Below are 17954 nucleotides of genomic sequence, written 5' to 3'. Positions count from 1 at the left end.
TGATAGTTGGGATGTTCTTGGTTAAAGTGGGGGAGGGCATCCCAACAACTCTTCCACCACGCGGTGGTTAATGTCTCTGGGCTCGTCTATGTGAAAAGTTTTCCCTCATTTGTGTGCAATGGATTTGTACTATTTCGGGTTTCAATGGTGTCGTCACATTTTTGGTTAAATTGCATGGCTCTCAAAAAAAATGGTTGTTCTTTGGCTCTCCGAGAGACATGCACTCTTCTATGCTCTTATTTCTGCTGGCCATTGGGCTCGGGTGGTGGTCGTCCGCTTTTTGGCACTCCTGTGGGCATAACCTAGTAATTTCTCTTTCCTTCTTGTAAATTGTGAAACTTTCCCCCTCCTTCCTAAGTCGGAGGGCATGTCATCTGTGGTTTTGGCTAGTTCTAGGTTTAATCGCTTTGAGTTCTCTTGGTATCTTGCCTTGGCCTCATGGTTGGTGCCTCTTGGATTGTTTGTATTTGGTGTTCGTCGCTTATTTAATTGGCCTTGGGTCTTCCAGTGGAAATGTTTTCTTTGGGGTGGTGGATTTGGTGTTGGGGTGGCGCTGGTTTTCGGGCAATGACATCCCCTGGTTCCTCCCATTTGGGCCACCAGTTTTAGACCTCCTTTTGGCATTGCCTTGTGGCTTTGGCGTTAGTCTGGATTTTAAGAGCTCACTTTTCTATTTTATCTCATATATCATTTTCTAGTCTCCCTCTGGCCTTTCCTACCACTGATTCAGTCACTTGTTCTAGTCTAGTTTAGTTTTCGTCTAGTGTTTGATTTCCCATGGGGTGAATTGTTGTGTCGACTTCCCTTTCCATCTCAGTTTGTGGTGTGGTCTGTTTTGCCTCTATTGAAGGTTGGTTGTTCGTTTGGGTGCTCATTTCTTGTATGTGTGTTTCCTGGTTTATTCCAACAGTCATTGGTTCAGTTTGGGTATTGCCTTTGGGGCCTCGGCTTCTTCCTGGACTTCATTATGAAGCCTAGTCTGCACTCCTCACGTGCCCTGACCCTAGAAAAGGTGGAAGGTTCATCTGCTCCTGTTAACACTTAGGGTGGCGTAGTGAATGTGGGAGGTGGCAACTCTAGGAGGGGCGTTGGTTCAATACGCGATGTTGGGTGTGGGGGTCGCGAACTCGTGGGGGGCGTAGGTCTTCAGCCGACTCCATGATGGGAAGAAGTGATATAATTATAATCCAGATTTCTCGTGCTGTCGACGAAGGCAACAAAGGATCAAGTCGCGAGCGTGCTATGGCCTCTCGGGGACCGCGCAACGTTCAAGATCGTGCAGGGTTAGTGGGTCGTGCTCCTTCCAGGCGCCTCGGGATTTCCATAGCAATTCAGGAGCTGTATCAATTTTTCATCGCTCGATTGGAATCTCTCAATAGAGCCCGAAGGGAGGAGCATGAGGTTGTTATGGCCAAACTCGAACAACTCCACTTCTTCCAATGCCATATTTGTGAAATAATTATGGTTGTCTGGCGTGGGAGAATTTTGTTGACGGAGAAAGTTGAAAAGTTGGAAGCTTGGCTTGCTCATTTTGAGCATCATGTCAACTGCATGTATCACCATCCTCCTCCTTCAGGAATAGGGTCAGACAATCCTACTTCAATTACCTCTGACGACTAATTACGATCATTGGTGTCTTTCTTGTTCTCTCTGTTTTCTAGTATGTTATGCCTCTAAGGCTATGCACCTATCAACTGGGCATTTTGATTTTTGTATGTTGTATGGTTAGAGAATTAGTCAACAAACACGGTCCTAGTGAGACCACGTGCATTTTTCCATCTTTGTATATGTTTTTTTATTAATAGAAACTTTTCGACTTACAAAAAAAAATATGTTAAAAAGTTGTTAGCATAAATTAAATTATGTTAAAAAGTTGTTAGTAAAAAATAAGTATTTAGAAATACATTTTTATATTTAATATTATGATTATAAATATAAAATAATTAATATATCTTTAAAAACATACTTTAATAAGTTTGTATTTTAATAGTGAATCTTCAACAATTTGTATTATGTCTAATATGAAAAAAAAATGAATATTTCATTTTTTTGGGTGTAATTAATTTGGAAATATGATGATTCATATTCAATGCAAATTTGTAATTTGTCCATGCATCTTGTTAGAGTTTGGTTTGTCTTTAATATTCTAAACATTATGAAATGGTGAAAATCACATGCATGTTTAACGGTAACCATTCATTTGTTGAAGTTTGTGAGTGGTGTTTTTCACTGTATTATTGTAAGTAATGGCAAGAGAGTTGCTAAATGACATTGCCTTAATCTTTTTCTTGATGACAGTTTCTATGCAGACTGATTAGGAATGATGATTTTCGTCTTCCAAAGCATGTGCATAGTCATCTTGTACTAAAAATATAAATTCTACTAAAACATGAGAAGTCCTCCTAGTCTATAAAAAAGGAAAGAAGAAGTCACTTTGCCACCTACTACAACTCCCCATGCTTACATGTTGATGAATAGCCTTTGTTATTTGTAGGTATCATCTACCCATGATTCCCATAGAGGGTGTATATCCTTTGAAGAACCAAGTCTATATGTATTTGATCTCAATGAAGAGTCTCTAGCCTCTATATAGGCTTCGTACATACAATACCATGGGTACTTACCATGGGTCTCTCAATATCATACATCCATTACAATAGGCTTATCACATTATTTCCTAACTACTTATGGTCCCTTGCATAATGTGGGTTAACCACTTATTTATTAACTATGGCCCTTCATATTATTACATCACATTATTCCCTTGGGTACCTCCATCTGTACCCCATATTATCCCCCCTAGGTATACTACACTATAGTAAAATCATATCTAAACCTATTTTACATTTGGGGTTCGTTGAGAGCCTTGAGCGACCTAAGCTTCAAAAGATTATTGCCACCAAGGGGTTGACTCTCAAGTAGATATTGCAGGAAGTTGAGAAGGATGTAAATTATACAAATACAAAGGAAAAATGATCAAGCAAAAAGGAAAATAAGAGATTGAGTTCAAAGTTTCATTGGCGATTTCCAAAGGAGACAACATTGTTTACAATGTAAACATTATAAATAATTATTGATGTATAGATATATATATAGATAGATAGATAGACACAAATGATAAATTCTATCTAACAACAACCATGTTATGGTTTCACATGAGTGCATAATTTGTGCTATAATTTATCAAGTGACGTGACCTTATCAACAATTATGTCATGTATGCATCATGCAAATAAGATGACACATAGAAAATATTCCATCATCAAAAGTTATGTCATTTAAAATGGTAAAGAGTATTAACAAATTGTTTGTTATTGTCATCATGGATTTACTTAAAATAATTGTGAGCCACTATATACAGTGGTGTGCCAATGATTAAGCTTATTTATCTTACATGTGCCTCAACTAAAGCAATATGGAATGGATGAACAATAACATCTTGGTTACAAAATTTACAAATATGAGAACTAGCATAAATATCATCAATCCCATTGAATGTATCAATTGAAATTAGAAATATTTATAAGGCTAAGTTTGAAACATAATAGAGAAATAATTCTCCTCATATGAAATTCAATCAAACATATATTGTTTAAAATCTTATTGTTTTGGATAGGGAATTGTTCCATTTTGTTGTGAGCTTTATAATATTTTCAAAGGATAAAAGGTTATAATACTTTGCAAGGTCATGATTCAAAAATGTGGAGCAATGCCAGCTTATCAACAATGTTGAGAGCATGGAATAGAGACCATAACATTTCTATCTTGGCTTCCCGAGAGGCATTTCTCGCTATTGTCACTTCTTCCTCCTTACATCGTCGACTCCATTAATTACTACCCTTGGGTTTTCCAATTCCCACACCATTCACACTCCCATTCATGGGTGACAATAGTGATATCTTTTAGGAACTACTTGGGGACTCTCTTACTCCGACACCTAAATATGCAACTGCATGAATCTCTTAGAGGCCCTTCTGAAAATATTTTAATTGAAGTGGATCTATTGGAAAATAGTTGTGGGTCGATCAAATTTCATGATGAAAAATTATTTTACTTTCTAATTGTTCGTCTATTAATCAAACTTCGATGGAATGGATTGAAGTGGGAGGATTAAAGGGAGATATATGATTTTTGGATTTTGTGGATATCTTTGGCTCAGCTTGAGATTGATTATAAAAGTGGAGAAGTTTCCAGAGGTAATCCTCCTAGGATTACAAGCTACAACCAAAGAATATTTTCAAAATAACCTTATCAATAAGTTTCTAGAAATAGCATTATTAGTGTGCATTGCATCTCATGGAGAAGTGAACCTTGTTGCCACATCATTTGAATTTTATTTAAACAAGTTATGAACTAAGAATTGATTAATGACATCCTTTAATCCTTCTATGCAAGCTTCATTGTTGAATCAGATGCTAGAAAATTACTTGAGTGCAAGGAAATTCAAGTATAACTCACGAATTTGAAGTATGAGCCCCAGTTACCTTTTGTGAAAGGAAACGTGATTTTTGTAGTTTATTTCATAATTTTTTCATTCTTATATAATTAATGAATAGATTGGAATGGGGTTCAAAAATTAATCATCAAATGTAAAATGTTATTATGTGTTTGTGAGGATTGCTTAGAACTGAGAGATATGGATATAACAATAAAAATAAAAATGATTTGAGGTTAACAATCCTTAAGCACCAAATACAAATTCAATCATAAATTTGTATAAATTACCCAAAATCATAAAAAACCAAGGATAGAATCATATAAAAAAAAATCTAATGTTATGAAACTACCAACAAGGATGGAAACATTTGATTTCTATCAAAATGAAAATGTTGTGCACCTACAATGGAAACATCGGTTTTCTTATAAAATGAAGGCTATATTTTTTGGTTTCAAGAGTGGGGGTGCACTCTCATTTTGTGGAAGTTGTATTATTTTAAAATATATATTAAACATTAAACAAGGATAATGGTAGGGCTTTCACAATTATCTAAGGTTAGCATTATGTATTTTCAAAAGCTTACACCTATCTCAAAACACTTGAGGTTGGGTAGTTAAATGAAATCATACCAATACATCCAACTATGCAACTCAAACATTTTGGAATGAATGAAAATTATAAAAAACATTGAAATGGAAAGCATCTCACACATCAAAGTAATGATGATATACCATTCCATCCAACTATGCAACTCAAGCATATTGGAATGTGTGTCAACTCTTAAAAATACTTAAATGTAGAGAATTTCATACATCCACTTTGATCCCAAGAGGTGGAAAAACGAGGTAGTGTTTGTGTGGATGTATTGATCCTAAGAGGTGGAAAGAGGAGGTAGTGTTTATGTGTGTGTGTATTGTAGGGAACTTTTGCACTTTATTCTTGCAAGTCAATCAACATGAGGACCTTGACAGGGCTTTACTGTTCTTCCTTGTTGACGTTAATATCAACAATCTACTTTGTTTTATTTTTAGATATGCCATCCATGATGTTTCTTGTTCCACTATTGATGTTATGTACCACCTTATTGATTAATTTCTTCACACCTTTTTCCAATGAGCAAGATCCCACCCCTACTTTGATGTCTCGCAATAATATATTGCCCCTATATTTTGGTTCTACAATTTGGGTTCATAGGGCCTCACATGTGGATATACATATGGGTTGAGAAGATATACATTGTAGTCTACCAATCCAATTTGTGTTCTAAGATTATGGGCATGAGGATATAAGGAGGGAATAGTATTATGCAAGGGCGAGTATAACTTAAGCACTTGAGGCTTCTCACTACATAGATATTTTCAAGTGTTGGAAAGTTAAGAAGAAGTTAAATTTGAACTCGATGTAAGTATGAAGGAATTGGAGTGTGGGGATTACAAGTTCTTTCAAATTCTAGAATAAACACAAATTTAACCCCTATGATATCCATATCCATGTTGGGATAAAAAAAAGAAAAAAAAATGCAATTTTTTGTTTATTCTGTCGTTGATATTATGGTTATAGGGCATAGAAAGAGCTTGATTTTGTGATGATTAAATGTATATTAGGTTCCCCGTGCTTTCATCAACTAATTAACATCATTATCTATCATTCCTACCCCCCTTCCTCACCTTAGGTATTCATTATAACTATGTTATAGGCTCATTGATCTCTTTCCATAGCAAAATAGGGAATCATGTAGCAGTCTACAAATAGTACTTTTTTCTCGCCCAATTCAGCAATAAACTCTTCGTTTAGCCTCCTTAACATATTGGAACATGTATGGGATTTTGAGGTGGAGTTTAGAAGCATAGAAATATCACAAAGTTGCCTTTATGTGCTTTTACTAAATGCTTTCTAAGTGTTATTTTTTGCAACATTGGTTTCAAGTTTTCAAATCCTTTATTTCCAAGAAAAGTGTGCTTTTCATTTCTTACAGGTAGCATAGGTGTGTGTCATTTCATTTTTTCAAGTTACTTCTACAAATTTACTTTTCTGTAGTGTTAGTTCCCAACTCTACCTCAGGCTAAAGGAAGGCAGGTCTAGGGTAACATCAAACCACGCTTAACCTAGTAGCTAGCCCTACCAGGTCAGGAGAGGGCTCTCTCCTTGTCAATCTCAATTAAGATATGTGCAACTAGGGCTTGAGATGACTGAAATGAAATGCTGATTTTAGGCTAGGTATATTAGGTCAGAGGATTTTGTTTGATTTTGATGGTTGGTTGCTAGATCAGATGAGGAAGGCAGCTTTGGGTCCGGGAAATCAATTCGGATTTGCAGAGGTTTCTGTGGGGTGAGGTAGGCAAGTGTTTTAGCACTTTGAAATGAAGGTGATGGTGAGTCTAAAGACTGGTGAGGAGTTAGAAAGGGAATGCAAGGTTCATGATTCCTCTTCAAACAGCAAAAAACATTAAAAACTAAATGTATCCTCCAGGCAGAGCACTGAATATCAATGGATTCTACCTAATTCTCTTGATTCATTTAGTTATGAAGAAAGAAATAGATGTTGGAACACATAAACATAAGAGAAACTAAATTATAGAAGAGAAAACAATGCCAAGACACATTACCACAAGAATCCCACAAAATGTTGCAAAACCCTGGTTCATTTCCTTGCCAAACTACAGAAGTGATTTACAATAGTGCTCAATGCATCCACAAGAGTCCAACCTTGGCGAATGACTAAGAAAGTACAAGATATAGGCATCAAACCATCTATGCTAGCCATTAGGGGTCGAATCCATGAGTTAAGGAGTTGTTTCAACAACATCTAAACTAGGAACTACAAAATAGGCAGTGGAACAACTTGCCTCTAAAATTATGGAAACTGATTCATTCATCCTCCAACCAATTCTAACTGATGTATCTACCCCCTCAAGTCATTTTTCATCATATTTACATCATAGTACATCATATCACATCATATTACATCATTGATTTACCAAAGAGAGAAGAAAAAGTCAACTGTCAGCTAAACTGGGCGAAATTATGAACAAACAGGCAAAACTGGCAAAATTTCTCCTATGTGCAGCGCCACTAATCCTATGCGTAGCACTTTTTCCAGGCCACTTTTGGAAGGCTTCCCGAAGTCCAAATCAAGTGCAGAATAGCTCGTTGGAAATCTTGGTGAGTATACTTTCTGCAACAACCTTAATTTTTGGATTTGGAGTTCATTTGCCCCTCAAAAAATTGAATCTCCCAAGACTACTTCCTGTCTGGAAAAAAAATGGCTGAGAGGGCACTTTTTGAGTGTTTTTTGCCCTTTTGGAGACCCAGAACTTGTCCAAAAATCTCAACCATTCTTGAGCATGCATATTTTTTCAATTTGATTCCAAAAATGCAAACCTTTTTGCAAATGGATGCCCCCAACAAAAGCGCAACGCCGATGGCGCTACGCACCTGCTGAAAAAACCTGTTTTTGCATTAAAAATTTCAAAAATGACAAAAAATGCTCCAAATTCCTTGAAATTTGGCATGAGTGATCCTTTTTAGGTGCTTTGCTGAGCCAATAATGTTTCAGCCAAGATCTTGAGTTTATCATGTTCTTTCTTTGCTCCTTAAGGCCTTCGATGGAACTGTCACTAAGGGTTTCTTCCTCCATTTCATACTCACTGTCCATCTCCATTGTTTTCCCTTGGTTTTGAAAAATGTGTTTGTATATGGATGTTTTATGGATAATAGTGTGGAAATAAGGTGAAGGAATGAAATGGGCAGAGTGTGTGTGAAAATGTATGCTGAACAGAGTTTAGGGATGAGTAGGGTTTTAGGAAGAGTGGGTAGAGTTCGATAATGTGAGTAGGGCTTGTAGGGTTTGGGAGAGTGGGTAGGGTTTTTAGTGATGTGAATAGGGTTTGTAATGAAGTGGGGGTAGTGAAAATTTAGAATGTGGGAATTGGGGTTTGGCAATAGGGTATGTTGTCTAGGGAATTATGGATAGGAGGATAGGATTTAGGGAAACAATAAAACTAATATGGGACAACAGCGATGAGTGTATATTTACAATATATGAGATGATTTAGTGACACTTAGGGTTTGATGTTTTGAGAGACAACACAACCCAAAAACTTATGCAAAAATTCTTGTTTGCAATAAAAGTGATGTTATTTACTTGCAATGGAGAAATTTGGGAGTTTTGAGGAGATTTGATGAAATTTGCAACAATTTGTAGCCCAACTTCCAAGTGCATATACCAACTGCCAGGTGCATAGCACACTCACCCAGGTGCGTAGTGCTAGTTTGGTGCATAGCACCCATTCATTTTTACATTGCAGAAATTACCCAGGTGCGTAGTGCCAATTCTATGTGTAGCGCCAGCTGACAGATGCGTAGCGCCAACTAACAAGTGCATAGCACTTTTTTCAGGACACTTTTGGAGGCCTTCCCACTGTCCAAATTGGGCATGTGATAGCTCGTTGGAAATATTATCGAGTCTACTTTCCATAAAATCTTGAATTTTCCAATTTTGAGGTCATTTTCCCTATCAAAAGTCCAATCTCCAAAGACTGGTAAAAATGTACAAAATGAGGCTGCCCAAATGCAGAGTGCTGTTGTAGTCAACGTTTGAAGGTCTTATTCAACTCCAAATAGAGCTCATGGTAGCTAATTGGAAAGCTATCTATGTCTAGTTATCATTTCACTCATCAAGCAAGTCATTTGGCCAACCAAGCTAGGAGAAATCCTGATTTTCCCAAGGTCACTCCAGAAGTGCATCAATCCTCCTGAGGCCAATGATGTTTTCAACATTTCTCCCAAACCATGAAAGTTGTGTAAAAAATGAAATAGAATTTTCTTCTTGGATCAATGAGGGACAAAAACCTCTCTCACATTTTCCAAATTCATCTTTTCTTGCTCACAAACACAGTTTGAGTAAAACCTATCCCGATGTGTGGAACAGGGGATTTGTCGAAATGAAGTGAAATAAAGGGGATAAGGGGCTTCTAAATTCTTGAGAAAATTTTTGGAAGTAGGGAGGGATGTTAGGAAATAGGGGAAAGTTGAATTTCAAAGATTTAGTGAGGGGAAGGGGTCCAAAAGGGCAAAACACAGGCCTAGTCTAGAAAATTGTCAAATTGTAGCAAGAAACTAAGGTTTGTGGGAAAATGATGAATTTGAGGGATATCAGTGATGGGAAGTGTTTAATAGGGTACATTAAGGATAGGGGAAAGTGTATGAGCATCAATATACAAGTTTTGTTTATGATTTGACCATCCAAGAGAAATTACCTTCAAAACCCTAGAAGAGGGAAAATGAGTCTTGCCCAAGTACAACTGAAGCACAAACAAGGTGTAAAATGACCCATGGGAACCTGAAATGATGATGACAACTCTCTGAATGATGGTACACTCAACTGAATGGTGACATATACTGACATTTGAAAACTTTGAAAGTAGTGAAAACAAATCCTAGACCTAATACATAGTGACCAAATTTTATTTGAAGACTCACTGAAATGAAAAAAATTGACTTTGACACCCTAAGACCACTTTGTAAGAGCATGTTTGATCACTGGTAGAAGGCTTCAAAGACTGACACTAACATGTAGGATAGTCAGTATGGAAAATTAACTTAGTTTATGTTCATTAACCTACACTTCAAAACCTCTCACTTGTATAGGAATTAGGAGAGGAAGAAAATAGTGCATGTTTCATATATAGTGTCGTCCCCTTTTAAGTTTGTATGAACCCTGGGTTAATAATTAAATCTTATACTCTTTGAGTTACAACATTGGTACTATAATACTGAGGATCGTCACTTTTTGGCATTGTTACCATCAAGGTGTTAAGGTATGCACTGTGTTTTTCTTTGATTGATTCACTCGTTTTTCTTATTTTGTCTTCTACAAAAACAAAAATAGAAAAAACATTAGCATCCTTTCAAAAAAAATATAAAAACCAATTTTTTTCCATAATTTTCTTCTTTTACACCTTGTAGAATTAGGGACAAGACAAAAAATTTATCGAAAACCCCCACTTGTACTAGCATCCAACCTTTTCGAGTTGACTATGAGCCTCCTGCCCTATCCACAGGGCCTTTGAGGCTTCCTTGAGTGAAAAAGTAAGGATCTTCGAGGAGCTTGTAGGAGGAGAAAATATTTCAACCCCCACCACTACTATGGTTGAATAAAGACAACATGAAGTGTTTGTATTTCCCATTAAAGAGATAGATGGAGAAGAAAAAATGAAAAACATTAACCCATTTGTGCTTCTATAATTCTATGGCCTAATCATAGAATATCCTGACACCTTTATATTCGAGTTTGTTGTTGTGTGCAAAACTTATGACTACAACATAAATGAGCAAAATTTCAAGCGTTTTCCTTCCACATTGAAGGATATAGCTCTCTGGTGGTTCATGAGCCTTAAAGGTAATACTATCACCACCCAAGATCAAATGAAACAAGGTTTTAACAATAAGTATTGAGATTATTGTAGAGCAAGGGACACCATAGACGATATTTTCATAATGACTCAGGGGGGAATGAGTCTTTAGATAATTATGAGGAAATAATCTAGCTATGTTATAGAAGGGCACATAATTTCTCTCTGGGACCAAATTCCTTAAAGTTTGTACTATTGAGGGGAGTCAAAGAATATCTCATAGAAACTCTCAACTTATTGGCTAATGGAGATATCTACCAGCTCACCTATGATGAGATTAAGTAGGTTTATAAAAATCATTTGAGAGCCAATAGAAAAAGAGGTAGAATGAGAAAGAGTTTGGCAAGTACTTCTTCTTCCTATGTGCTTATTAAAAATGAAATAGGAGGAATTTTAGAAGACATGAAAACCGAAATATTACACACATTTTCCATGCAAATGGATACTTTGTAGATTAAAATAAAACAAGAAGAAGCAGAAAAATCATTGGTTGTGTTTGACACTAGTGCTAATAGAGACCCTAAGAATGAATGTCCTTTGAATGTTATAAAAGTTTTTTATGTATTTGAAGAAAATAATTCCACTAATAAGTGTCCATATCTACTAGGTTTGAAGGTTTTTTTATCAAGGAACAAAAGGGAGCATGGAGAAATTATGTTTCATCAATCAGAAGAGACCACAAGCCCCAAGACAATTTTAGCAAGGCATAAACTTCCTTTCTACATAATTACGATGCTAGGTATCATCCTTAGTTCCATCCTAGTCCTTCACCTTGGTCCATGCCCACTCCTTGGCCATATTCTCCTTAAAATGTTGTTCCTCCCTTCTAACTATATTCTAACCAACCTCCTCAATGAGGTAATCCATCACAAGGATGGAGGTCTCATGTAGCCCAACCACCTACTATGATGTCTCCTCCTCAACAACAAAAGGTACCTCAGATACCTCTTAACCAAATCCTAATCCTAATAATAACTAGACTCAACTTGTTTACAATGGAAAGAATACTTATCAAACCTATTTTATAAAGGTCCAAAAAGTCAACCTTTGGTTAGGGAAGGTCATCTCAAATATCCACATACATTCTCTCAGTGAATATTCTGAGAAAGAAAAAGAGGATCCTATGCCTCAAATCATTCAGCAAAAACCTCCCTATCCTAAAAGGACGGGAACCCAAAAAACACACACCCTGAAAGGAGTTGAACTTATGAGAGAATAAAAAAACTTGTGTGTAAAAATAACTCTCCTCCAAGCCATCAAGGATGTTATCATATATAATAAATACATCAAATAATAATGCCTTAGAAGGCTTTGAAAGAAGAGAAGGGATGCCCTTACCATCAATGTTATTGAGCAACTAGTTCACCTGATGTTTGGGCAAGTAATCATCCCTAAGTTTTTGGATCCTGGAAGTCTAGTGGTAGATGTACATATAAATAATAATATAGTTCCAAAAGATCTCATTTATTTGGGAGCTCCAATCAATGCCATGACTAGGGAAGCTATGTTTAAGCTTAACCTCTAAAAGTCCTTGATAAATACCATTATTGTGTTATAACTTTTTGATAGATCCATAGTAGATCTAGAATCCATAATCGAAGATGTAATGATCTCCACAAACTCCTTGGAATAACCGAGATACATCCTTGTCCTCCAGCCTAAAACCAAGTTCATTGGTTATCCATTCATTCTAGGTAGACCTTGGCTATCTAATATTGATGCATCTATCAACTATAGGGTTGGAAACATGAAAAATACTAATGGGAAATCATAAAACTAGATTTTATTATATCCCTAATCTCAACCTCTCATTGAAGTTGATTTTCTTACATGGGTAGAAGAAGAATAAGAGGATTCTAACCTCTCATCACCCTATCCTATGTGTACAATAGAAACCACCCTTAGCAGCAAGTAAGTTGATGAAGATGACTTAATTAACAATTTTCTACAAAATCAATATCTTATTGCTATGAACATTGATTACATGAAATAGGAGTTATCTCTAGAACAACCTATCTATTTTAAGGATATTACATGGGTAGAATTATTGAGTGTTGATTATGATCATAACAACGTAACAACGGTAGAAATCAACCCCTTCAAATTGTTGAAAATATACTCCTCAGTTTTGCTTGGTCAAAAGGATCAATTACTCATTGTCTTTACGCACCTCATTAGTGTATTTACACAGGAATACAAGGGTGTGAAAGCTATACATATTTTTGTATGCACCCATCAAATATACATAAAGGAAGATCACAAGCATGTTCATCAACCTCAAAGACGAATGTATCCTGATTTAAAGGATATTTTGAAAGAAGAATTGCAAAAATTACTTGATGCGGAGTTCATCTATAAAATTTCATATAGTGAATGGGTATCTCATTTGGTTATTGTTCCCAAGAAGAATGGAAAATGGATAATGTGTGTTGATTATAGGAACCTTATAAATCCACAAGGAAAGATCATTTTCACTTTCTCTTCACTGACAAAGTCCTTGATGGGAAAAAGTTTTTTTCCTTCTTGGATAGGTTTAGTGTGTACAATCAAATCCAAGACAATCCTGACAACCAAGATAAGACCACTTTCACTTGTCCTTGAGGTACTTTTTCTTATAAGGTCCTCCCATTTGGCTTATGTAATGTCCCTGTCAGTTTCCAAAGGGTTGTGCTTAGCATATTTTTTGATCTTGCACATGTTTCAGCATAAATTTATATGGATGACTTCACATCCTATGGGAATTACTTTTAAGAAGCTCTCTCCAATCTTAGCAAGATCTTGCAAATATGTGGAGAGATGAACCTCTCCTTAAGCCAGGAAAAATGTTTGTTCCTATTGAATGAGAGAGTTGTTCTAGGACATTTCTTCTCCTTAAAAGGGATTCAAGTAGACCCTAGTAAGGTAGCCATCATCAAAAACATTCTTGTACCTCAAAAACAAATATATGTTAGAAGATTCTTAATCCTTGAAGGATACTATCACAGGTTTATAAATGATTTCAGTAAAATTACCTCTCCTTTTTTTTCCCTTGCTAACTAAAGATGTTGAGTTTTGTTGGGTGGATCCATGCAGAGAAGCATTTGAGAGCATAAAGGAAAAGTTAATGACAACACTTATTCTCAAAGGTCCTAATTGGACCCTTCCCTTTCAAATTCCCACAAATACATCAAGTATAGAAATTGGAGTAGCTTTAGGTTGACTTGAAGGTAAAGTTCCTTGTGGAATCTACTTCATTAGTAAGAATCTACCTAAGGTTGAATTAAATTACATTGTAAGTGGGAAACAAATCCTTGTTATACACTCTTTGAATAAGTTTAGGCATTATATTACTGGTTATGAAGTCTTTATACATATTGAACATGCAACAATTAATTATTTGATGAAAAATAAACATGTGGTTGTTGCTTTTGCAATAGTTTGACTTACCCACAGTTGACAAACCAAGGAAATAAAATGTTGTGACATATTTCTTATCAAGATTAACCTTTTTTGTAAATGAAGGGTTGGTTAATGATCAACTCGCAGATGAACATATTTTTGCCATCTCACTTCTATCTCCATGGTTTGTTAACATTGACTACTATCTAGCCATGACCAACTCCCTCTCACCTGTCTTGAAGGGGGAAATTCAAGATCATTAGACAAATTTCCTCCTATACTTGGATTGGGGGAAGCCTCTTCAATTTAGGACTGGATCAAGTTTTAATAAGATGTGTGAGGGAGGATGAAGTCTATCATATCCTCTACACTTGCCATGATGGACCCTTTGGAGGTCATTTAACTGCAAGAAGGACAATATAAAAAATCCTGCAAGCAAGATACTTTTGGCCAACTCTTCATAAATATTACCAAAGATACACTACACAATGTGATGAATGCCTAAGAATAGGGAAGCCTACAAGGAAGGATGAAATTCCACTTCAACCTCAAGTTTTTTTTTTAGCCATTTGAGAAATGGGTCGTGGACTTCACTGATCCTATTAATCCCCCATTTGAAGAGAAAAATTACATCACTGTATTCACTTATTACCCAACTAAATGGGCTAAAGTGAAAGTAGTAAAGGCAGCCACGAAGAAAAAGGTAGATAAGTTCTTAAGAGATAATTTTTTTCTACAAGTTTCGTTTTCCAAGAAAATTAGTAATAGATCAAGGCACCCAATTTACTTCCAGCCTAATTGAGGCGATGTTGATGCCCCGAAAATCGTTGCAACAACATCGGGGAAACCACCCGGTCCGGACCTTAGTGCAGCTCCTTTTCCGTTTGGGATAGTGGCTCCGACTGGGGATAATGGGACCAGTTTCCCAAGAATTATAAGTAAACGGGATGGATGAATGACTTACGATATAGGGTGGTAATAAGCGAACAACTAAACTATAAGAGAAATATAATAACTATAATCTAATCCCGGGACTTATCAATTTGTAGAGTGTAGCGTTTGATAATTTGTGCTTTATGGCAAGCATATAGATGACTCTAACACTAAAGAATAGATGTTTAAACCATTTAAGATTGCTCTGCATAATTAGTTATGCAGAGCAATGATAGCGAATTACTACACTTAGTCATTTATATCATTGCTACACGCATGAGTAAAAGAGATAACAAATCACAAAACATTCAATAGTGATATGAAATGAAGATTTGTTGTTATATTGCATACATGTATTCAACAACAGCAAAGATAATAACACAGCAATTCATATAATAGGAAAGAACACAGATACAGATAATAGTACCATGTAAGTTGTTTGATCAATCCAGTATATTAATCACTATGTCGCAGTCCTTCCTTCAAACCAGAAAGCATTCCAAACAAGAGACAGTAGTGCACAATTGCATAAAACAGCCTTCTAATCAAAATTAAGAACCATCGGTCGAGTTTCACAAAAGAATATAGACTGAAGCACAATAGTGCAAACTTCAGCCTTTAAGTCTTTTACAAAATTTTACGACCCTTTCCAAAACAATGAAAGGGTCTATAAATACTATGCTAATTTAAATATCTAAATATCTAAAAAACTGAAAAGCTACTAAATTGGCATTAACAAATATCATCTTCTTTTCTGGCAATCTGGCAGTCGGCGGCGATGCTTCATTCGGTGGTCTCTTTGCCTTTACTCCTTCGCTGACATATCGCCAGCATTGGCTCTACTTCTGGTGGAGTGTTGAGACGCGAAGTTAGCTAGGCATCATATGTGGCATCCTGAATGTCGGAAATCAGGTATCGGAGGGCATCTGTTAAACAGTTAAGAGCCGGCCTTTGACAGTGTGGTTTAATCAGAAAGAGCCAGTATGCGTCGGATGTTAAAGTATTTACTCCAGCGATTAACCGTCCTTGTTTCTCCAGATCAGGATAATTTCTCTGCTCCAGCATGTTTGCTGTTGTTATGCTTCCAGGTGTGCACTGGGAGATCATGTTTGCCAGATAGAGTGTGTCGTTGACTAGATTGATCATGTTGCTGGCAATCATTTTACATCTTCAGGCCGCCCTTTCCGCTTTCATTACCTGGGTGTTCCATTCCATGAAGAGTATGTCCTTGTACGTTTCATAGATTCAGGGCAAATTTTCCGCTTTCCCTTCTTCAGAATCTTGCCACTCAAGATATTCGGATATGGTGTCTTCGGCCTGATCTAGCTCATTTCTGGCTTTCTCTATCTGCTGACATACTATTGTGGATGTTTCACATAATGACTCAGCGTCAGTAAGTTGTCGGCACAAGAGTCTGATCTGAGATATTAATGCGCCATTTATTCGAGTTGCCTCTGCTCTGAAATCGTTAACACTCTGGGCGTCCTTGATACCTTCGAGTTGTGCCGATAGCTGAGCTATTTGCTCATCTTTAGATTTCATCATCAGCTCATTTGACGCTTTCAACTGTGACAATGCCTCCGATAATTCTTTTGCCTTCTGAACTTCACTTTGGTCTATCCTCTATTTTTCAATTTGCAGCTGCTGGGTTAACAAATTGTTTTCTTGTTGTTGAGCCAGCAACTGCTCTTCTACCTGTGTTGCCTTGTTTTTCGCCTCAATTACTTCTGCCTGTAATGCATAAATTTCATGGTCCTTAGTCTTCAACATAAGACTTACCTCTGATGCTTTGTCAATAGTTGCTGCCGAATAAGCTCCCGCAAATTGCGACAGCTTAGTTAGATCATCGGAGGGGTCCAATTCCCCCTTCCAGACCACATTGCCCGTGATTGTTTGCTCAGGAGAAATAGAAGGTTGATCAAGCCTTCGTCTTTTCCTAGAGCGCCTAACAACGGCTCTATGCTTTGGGCTGTAGAAAATATCTAGGGGATGAATTTCTTCCACTTGGAGATCAATTTGATTGGACGGGTCTTGAGTGATTACCTCGACATCCTGTGAAATGGGTGGGCCGCTGGTTCCTTCTAGAACCTGAGAAGAAGTAGTATCGGGAGCATTGCTTGTTTTAGAGGTGTCTGAGTCTTTGGAGGCTTCCTTACCACTGATAATGGAATCGAATTGGTTCCATTCTTTAATCAATTCAGGATCGGTGGAGGTTTGCTCATGTTGCTCTGTGTGGGCTTTGCTCCGTTCTTTTTCTTGTTCTGCCCTCTGCTGTTCTTCAAGTGCCTTCCGCTGCTGCTCCTCCTGTGCTTTCCGCTGCTGCTCCTCCAATTCCCTTTTCTGCCTATCTTCCAGTTCTTTCTTTGCTTTCTCTTCTTCTTCCTTCTTCCTCTGTTCCTCTATCTCTTTCTGCTTTCTTTGCTCTTGATCCTTTTGTGCCTTTTGCTGCCTTTCTATCTGCTCCTTTTTATGCCTCTCTGCCTGCAGCTTGTTTTGCCTTTCCTCCTGTTGTTTATCATGCTCTTTAATTGTAACAGGAGGTGGACGTATCTGCTGCCGACCAGGCTCGCTTGAGGAAGATGCTGGGGTTGTGGATAATAAATCTAGAGGCAGAGTTTGCAACCTCTGCTCTCTAAGTTTATTAAACTCAGTTAACGCCACATCTTTGTATCTCATTGCAGCAAGCTGTTTGGTTTGGCTTATTGAATCAGCACCTGCGAACAGGTCATCAAAATCATCCTCTTGATGGAAAATCTTTGACAGTTTGACCTGTTCCAGGGCAATGAAAGCAG

This window comes from Pinus tabuliformis, chromosome 8, assembly GCF_031772625.1.
Source record: "Pinus tabuliformis cultivar Carrire ecotype Pingquan chromosome 8, CPIR1, whole genome shotgun sequence".
Taxonomy (NCBI): Eukaryota; Viridiplantae; Streptophyta; class Pinopsida; order Pinales; family Pinaceae; genus Pinus; species Pinus tabuliformis.
This window is presented reverse-complemented; position numbering follows the sequence as displayed.